Raw genomic sequence first — 8256 nt, 5'->3', positions numbered from 1 at the left:
CCTAGTTTCCTTTTAGGTTTAATTATATATATTTGGTTGACAGGTAAATATAATCGCTGACTTGGAATGGTTTATGCTCTCTTCTCTTCTTGTTTGCCTGTTGTTTGTATTCTTGTGCTGTTCTGTTGAGGGTCTCTTTTACTTTTTTCCAACTATCTTGTACTTTTTTAGACCACATTTTAGCACTGATAGGATGCTTGTCATCACATTGCAAGTTTGGCATTGGAACAAATTCTACCCCATTTACTATTTGGAATGGGCTACACCCTGTGCTTTTATGAATAGCATTGTTATATGCTACTTCAGTGAACAGAAGTAGATCAGCCCATTCTCGCTGTTGATAAGACACATATGATCGTAGATATCTCTCAACCATCGCATTGGCTCTTTCAGTAGCACAATTGGTGCTAGGGTGATATGCGGAACTAAGACCTTGAGAGGACCCTAAGAGACGTACAAACGCTCTCCAAAACCGTGCAGTAAAATTGCACACCCCTATCCGACATTATTTTTCTGGATGTCCCATGCAGCCAGTATATGTGTCGTATGAATAGGCCTGCTAATTTCATTGCTGAGGGTAAACCTTTACAGGGTATGAAATGGGCTTGTTTTGAAAACAAGTTTATGATAGTCCATATTGCAGTGTATCCTTTACGGCTTGGCAATTGTACAATAAAGTCCATGGCTATGTCTTGCCATGGCTGGTTGGGATCTGAGACAGTTTGTAATAGCTCCAAAGGTTTCCTGACCCTTGTTTTCACAATAGCACAGACATAACATTCATTAGTGTATTGTTCAATTTCTGATCTCATATGGGGCCACCAGAACTGCTGCCTTGCCAAATGCAAGGTTTTCAGAAATCCAAAGTGCTCGGCCTGCCTAACATCATGACATTGGGCTAACACCTTTTTTCAACAAACTTATGGAACATATATTTTGTCTGGGTATAAAGCCAACCCATCTTTATACAAGCGGACAGCCTTATTGTTTTTAAACCAGACATCCTTTTCTGCTGCATCTTATAAGTCTTTCTTGCTTATCTTGTGTATGCGCAATACATGAATTTGTTCAGTTGCTGTTCCAATAGAGATCATAGATTGAATAACCTCATCCCTACATGAATTGTATTGGGGCAGTCGGGAGAATGCATCCGCCATGAAATTTCTACCTCCAGGAACATATCGTAGCTGGAAATCAAAATGTTTAAAATACAAGGCCCACCTCACCTGTTTAGGGGACAGTTTTCTCGGCTATTGTAAAGCCTACAAATTTTTATGATCTCTCCATACTTCAAATTTTTCTTTTAATCCTTCTAGTAGATGTCACCATGTACTAAGTGCCCATTTTACAGCAAATGCCTCTTACTCCCAAATAGCCCACCTCCTTTCTTTTTTCTTTTTAATAAAAGTTTTATTTAAGTTTTCACAAAACATACAAATACAAATAAAATATATTTTTTTGAGAACAGCGTGGCCCCGGGTTATCACTTCTCCATACAGACATAAATTCAATACATATTTATCTTATACATTCTAATCCATATCTTATAACTATTTTCACATTTTTTTCAATAGCTTTTCCCTTTCTTTACTTCCTATAGCCTTATTTTAAATTATCTCATTCCTTTCTTAATCCAATTACATATCTTTTTCTAATTTTTAAAATCTTTCTAATCAATGTTTTTATACTTTCATCTGTCCTGTTTACAATTTTATATTATCTTTTCTCAAAAAGCAAATTTTCCCCTGTAATTACTAGACTGGAGTGTAATACCTTTGTATCTTTTTTCAAATCTTATTTAAAAATTTAAGTTACATCTTTACAGTTATAACATTCATTTTCTGACCTCTATTTTATAACACATACCTATTTTCAATTGAATTCTGCTTGGTACATTCCCTTAAAATACACACTGAATTCTTAAAAGAAAAAAGGATATATGTATATATCTGTGTGTGTGTGTGTATAAAAACAATAGTAAATGGAATAATTATTCTATTCAAATACAGCTCTGCCATTAATATTAATAACAATATTTTACATTTCTATTTCTTTTAACAAACATTACCTAGTAATATCAGTTGTCTTTCACTTTAATCATCTATATTTCATATTTTACTTATTACTGTCTTTAAATAAAAAAACCAAACTAGTTATTAACAATAGTCCATAAAGTTATTATTCTTATTCAAGTTCATCTTGTCAACTGATAAAAATCTTCCATGTTTCTTTTCAGTTTTTTTAAACATTCTTTTTAAATCATTGAGAGCCTTATTCTCTTTACAAACAAATATTCCACTACACATCAATAAAAAAAAATTCTATCACTTTAATCATCTGACATATTTTCTAACCCTTTTCTATTTCTAATATAACATTGCTGTCCCATGCACCCTTGCAGAATCCTCTCCTTAAGTTAAATTTTAACCATTGTCTCTGTGTCTTTTAAATAGGCTTATACCTTTAATTCTTGTACGTTTTTCCTGTACCTCTATATCTTGTTTCTGTCTTTTGTAGCTTCTTTTCCTTTCCCTCTTCCCTCTCGTCTTCTCCCTCCCCTTTTTATTCCCTTTTCTATCTGATTCTCTCTTCTGTGATCCTCCCTTCTGCTTCTTCCTAATATTATGATTACTTTTCAAATTACTCTTTTTTTTGGTTGATGCTTCGGTGCTTAAGTTTTTAACTCCCTTTCCCCCATTTCCCTTTTTACCCCAGTTAAAATTGCTTGATCATTAAAGATGGCTTCTTCGTTGTCCCGCCCTTCTTGTTCTGCCAGCGTTTCTTGTTGTTTTTCATAGTTCAAGATCTCCATTTCTAAAAATTGAAATACAAAGCCAAAAGATCCTCTTCCGTCTTGTGTTTCTTCTTTTTGTTCTTTAAGTCTCATTTTTAACTCTTCAAGGAGTTATGCCATTTTAAAAAAATTTAAACAACCCCCAGCTGATTTTATTTTATTTCATTAGGATCCTCCATCCAAAGTTCCAGGAATCATCCAATAATCCAGAACTGTTTCTTGCTTCTTTTCTCACTTTCTCTTTCCAGGGGCTTTATCTTGTAACAAAGTTTCAGCTACAATGTATCTTTTGCAAGCCTTGTTAAAATTCCACTATCAATTTTTTTAAAGTTCCAGCTGGTCTCCTCCCCTTTCCAGATTCCACCCTCATTTTTCCTTTTTCCCTCCACTGCTTTCTTTCTTTTTTTTTAAAGAAAGTTTTTAAATTATCCAAAATTCTTTATCTCTTTGAGACTTTATTTTCAGCTAGAAATAGTCTATTAATGTCAAAGTGAATTAGTATCAATTTCTTATTCGAATCTCTTCTTCTTAATGTTCCAAGTCAGTTAAAACTATCGATGTTAGAGGAAAAAAAGCCAATTCCGTTTCCTTTCCCTTTCTCTTTCACAGCTTAAAATCTTTTTTAAGAATAATATTAGTCTTTAAAATTCAGGTTTCGGGTACCTTAAATAGATGTTCTCCATTCAACCCGGTCAGTCAAACTTTCTCCTTTAAACTTCCTCCAGCACAATCTTGTCCGGTCGGGTTCTTCTTTGAGGTGGCCATTTCTGACCACTGCTGCAACTGCCTTTGGGAAAAGGAGTAATGGCCAGCCAAGGAGGAGAGATGCGGCTCTCCTCAACCTTGCTGATGGCTCCCCCTTCTTCACCACCTCTACGCGGTGGCTTCAGCCCCAAATCCAGGCAGCTCAGGGCACTCCAGCGGCGAGCATGGATCAAAACCGCAGACGATCATGATTTCGGTCCATCACTGAAGAAACCCAAACTGGAAGTCCCACCCTCTTTCTGTAGGTGTAAATTTTCATGATGTATAAGTGCATGGTTGTAATTGTCCTTCCATGTTATATTGCAGTAGAACAGCTCTACAGCAACATCGTTTGCATCAGCTTGTACTATAAAACTCTTATTAGTATCTGGATGTTTTAAAATCGGCTCTTGAGAAAATAAGGCTTGTAAACTGTCGAATGCTTGCTGACATTCTATTGACCCAACAATGGGTTGGCTGGGTTTTGGTTTTGGTGATTGGTGTTTTGCCTTTAATAATTCTGTCAGTGGTAATGGGATTTGTGCAAACTTGAGAATAAACTGCCTGTAAAAGTTTGCAAAGCCTAGAAAACTTTGTAACTGTTTTCTTGCTTTGGGGGCTTTCCACTCGACCACTGCTTTTACTTTATTGGGAGCCATCTCTAACCCTTTATTTGATATTCTGTACCCCAGATAATCCAACCATGTGCAATGAAACTCACACTTTGAAAGCTTCACATACAACTTAGCCTCAAGTAATTTTTTCAGAACAGTTCGCACCAAAGCCACATATTCTTCCATTGTTTCAGTATAAATCAGAATATCACCAAGTATACCAGAACACCACAATATAAATGTTCTTGCAATACTTCCTTCATAAGTTGCATAAAAATTGCAGGTGCTCCCTGTAGCCCAAATGGCATAACATTAAAATGGAAGCTCCCGAGGAGATAATTGAAAGTAGTCTTCCACTCATCCCCATCTCTGATTCGAACATGGTAGTCGGCTTCACATAAATCTAACTTAGTGAAATAACGGCCGGTTGCTAACGTTGCTAACAAATCGTTGATTAACGGGAGGAGATATACATTGTCTACACAAATAGCATTGAGCCCACAGAAGTCCACACATAAACGTAACCTGCCATCCTTTTTCTCATGAAACAAAACAGGGACAGCTATATGTGATCTCCCTGGTTGGATGAATCCACAAGCCAGATTCTTTGCGATGTATTTTCTCATTTCATTCATCTCCTTCAGAGTCATTGCATACATGCGCGGTTTCGGAAACTTCACCCCAGGAATCAAATCAATTGCGCAATCCTTTGCTCTATGTGGTGGTAATGCTTCACATTCCTTTTTGCTAAACACATCTGACAAGTCTTCATACACATCCAGGTAAGATGGTGGCTCTGAGTCAACCACAGCTGATACGGCCTCTCTATTTTGTGTGCATGGAGGGGGCATAGGGCCAGCTACAATGTGTGTTGGGTATAACAATGATACACCAACTAAGTTTGGGTGAATAAATATATAAACCAAGGTTTGGGTGTTTGTAACTTGTAGCTTTAAGCACCAAACTGCTTGTAATTAACTAATTAAGGGTGCGGTTACAAACGGCAATAAAAGGCAGTAAGAGAAACGTAATCTCTCTGCTTGATCTCTGCTTGATTTCTGCTTGCTACTGTTTGTTTGCTACTATTTGAATACCTGAACGAAAGGACTACTTCATTGATGTGCTGATATCCTGTGAATACTCAGCGTTGTCTTCAAAAGGAAAGGTATCAGAGGAGAAGATATCTTTACAAGCAGATAAGGATATAGAACTGACTAGTACATGGACTAAGTTACTGAATGGATATATTTGTGAATGACATATGGACTGATTGACAATGTTTAAACTCGAATTGGATTAAACAACTATTTAAACTACAAACAGTGTTTGTCATCAGTGTGTGTAAACCCTAGGGCCCTTCCTCTCTCATTTGGCTGCCTGGCTTGACTGCTGCTGCACATTCTGTTTTTGGGGGGTTTGTCCCCAAACACTAACAATGTGTAACTTCCAGAAACCATCCTCCCACCATATTGTGGGCTTCCATTTATCTAACCACACTAAACCCAAGATCAGTGCCTCCCACATGTCTGGTACTACAATAAATCGTAAACTCCCAATGACTCCCTATCTCTAGTTTGATGGGTTGTCATTACAGTGATAGGACCCCCACCCAATAACAAACCATCAACCTGTTCAAATTGCATAGGTTTGGGCAGATCCTCCAATGGTGATTTCAATTCATCAACCACCCATTTACTAACTAAACATCTAGTACATCCAGTGTCAATCCATGCTCCATATCTACCCCTTACTTTGCTTATCTGATTCTCCGATACCACTGGTATAACAAATGGTCATATGGGATTACTCACCAAATCATCAGCCTCTGGACTGTCCTCTCCACTATCATATAGCCCAGACTACTCTGGGTGGGTGGCCATCATGTGTGTCTTTTCACGACCACTGGATAGTATATCTGTATCCGCTTTTTGTAACACACATTGAGACCTTTCAGAGCTAGCCAACCTTTGCTTCGCCCCACGTGCCATACCACTATCTTGTACATTACTAATAGTGGCGCCAGGAACCTGAGCCACTTGTTTTCTATAATCTGTGTCTATAGATGGACACTCTACCACTTGATGACCCAATCCTTGACATCGAAAACATCTCAACGGCACCCTTCCTCTACCATTACCTTTGCCCTCTTCTCCCATCTTTCCCTGTGCTGTTAAATGAGTTAATGCTCCCATCTTCTGTCTTCTGGGGCCCTCGAGTGTGGGTCGAAATTCCTGTAACCCAACATTCAACTCTACAACCATTTTATACCATTCCCCCAGTTTCTGAGGGAACCCCCGCTATAAAGACAAGCTTGCCTCAATCCTTTGTCCAAGCCACACTTAAACTCCCTAATCAATAATCTTTCAGGCCAGGTATGCAACCTAGTTGCCAACTTTTGAAACTCTCTCAAATATTCTACAGCAGGTCTCCCCTCCCGCCTTAATGACATCAATGCTTCTTCATACTGATGGATCCTCGACCTATCTTCAAACTGAACCCTAAGTGCATCCAAAAACAATCCAACATCGATCAATTCCTTCACTGTGCAACTCCGCCACCCAATCGGTAGCATCACCTGTTAATACCGCCATTATAGCAACTATAATAGACCACTGTGAAGGGTAGCAATTGGAATATAATTCCAGACGGTTCACAACTTGGCTTAAAAATAATGCCAACCTGTCAGGGTTCCCATCGAATGATGATTGTATAGGAGGTGAACCCCAGACCATGTGTTGGGGCCAATACCCAGATACTCCTGACGGACCCCAGGATGACACTGACTGCCTACCCCCCATCGGCCCATCTCTACAGTCTACTCTTGAACCTACCAGTTTAGAACTTGTACTCCAAGCTCCAGACACTCCTACTACATCTGCTAATGATGAATCTACTCCCGCAGAAAACTCTTCCTCCGACCTCCTACTCATATCCTTGCTATCTCTCACACTTAAACTGAAAAAGGACATGTCCTCAGTTCTAATTCCGCCCCCCCGGACTGTCCCAAACACTTCTGGGGGTGGAGTCTCGAATACTCAGTTCGCCATACTTGACATGGAGCAATTCCAAAGTACTAGCATTTAAACTGGTGGTAGAAGTACTCCACTCGTCCTCATCAGCAATCCGATGTTCCCACCACTTTTCAAATGTTCCAGAGGCCAGCAGCAAATAAGTGGCAGGCTTCCCTTGTGAAACCTTCCCTCCAATATCATCCCTCAACTCCAGTCCTAATTTTCATTCTTTCCGGATTTTCAGCCTTACTACATGTTGAGAATCCTCCTCCCGCCTTGCGTTATCGAATTGTACACCTTCAACGGGAACCATAGCTTCATCCAGTTGGGTTGAGGGTTGCTCAGGCAATGCATCAGCTCCACCAGCTGCAGCAGCCTCCTCCTCCTCCGAAGTGTCTACCAAACCCACGTCAACATTGGCACCTTCAGCCATAATGCCATAAAGGAATAAGAAATGGAAAGAAGAGAGCTGACTTTCCTCTCAACTGTCCATTGGGTCAAATGCATGGATGAAGGAAAACCAAAGCTCCTCGATGTTTGGAAAACAAAAGTTTTTAATTCTTTCTTGTGCAAGGATACCAAGAAGACAGTCAAGCAATATAAATATAATCAGCTCTAACCTGAGTTTAACAGAACCCTGTATTTATAGAGACTTCCCATTATTACCCAGTATTATCTGTTATTACCCCTCATTATCCAATCATAGTCATTGTAGTCAATCCCCATAGCTTAATTAATCCACCATTAGCTACATACACATCAACATGTCTGCAACAAAACGGCTCCCCATCAGTACATTCTTTGTGTGTACTCTCCAGGATCTTTGCTGGTGTATCGGAATCGCCACCCTTCCGGATCACTACCATCATTGGAGCCCTGTTGGTCGCTTGTGTTATGTGGTCGCGACAGAAACTCTGAATATGAGGCTACTGATAATCAGTTTTATTTTTGGCCAAAGCAAAACTGGGTGACCTTTAATCTTCCACCTTAAACAGCAAGGCAGAGAGGAAAGCAGGCGCTTTCAAAAACTTTTTTCTTGAACTTCTTATACTTTACACAATTTACACAGATCATCATAGTGTTAGAAATATTA

The sequence above is a fragment of the Pseudonaja textilis genome, chromosome 8 (genome assembly GCF_049901715.1).
Source record: "Pseudonaja textilis isolate UNSWEBS1 chromosome 8, rPseTex1.2, whole genome shotgun sequence".
In the NCBI taxonomy this organism is placed as follows: Eukaryota; Metazoa; Chordata; class Lepidosauria; order Squamata; family Elapidae; genus Pseudonaja; species Pseudonaja textilis.
The sequence above is the reverse complement of the archived record's forward strand: the minus strand, read 5'-3'. Positions refer to the sequence as shown.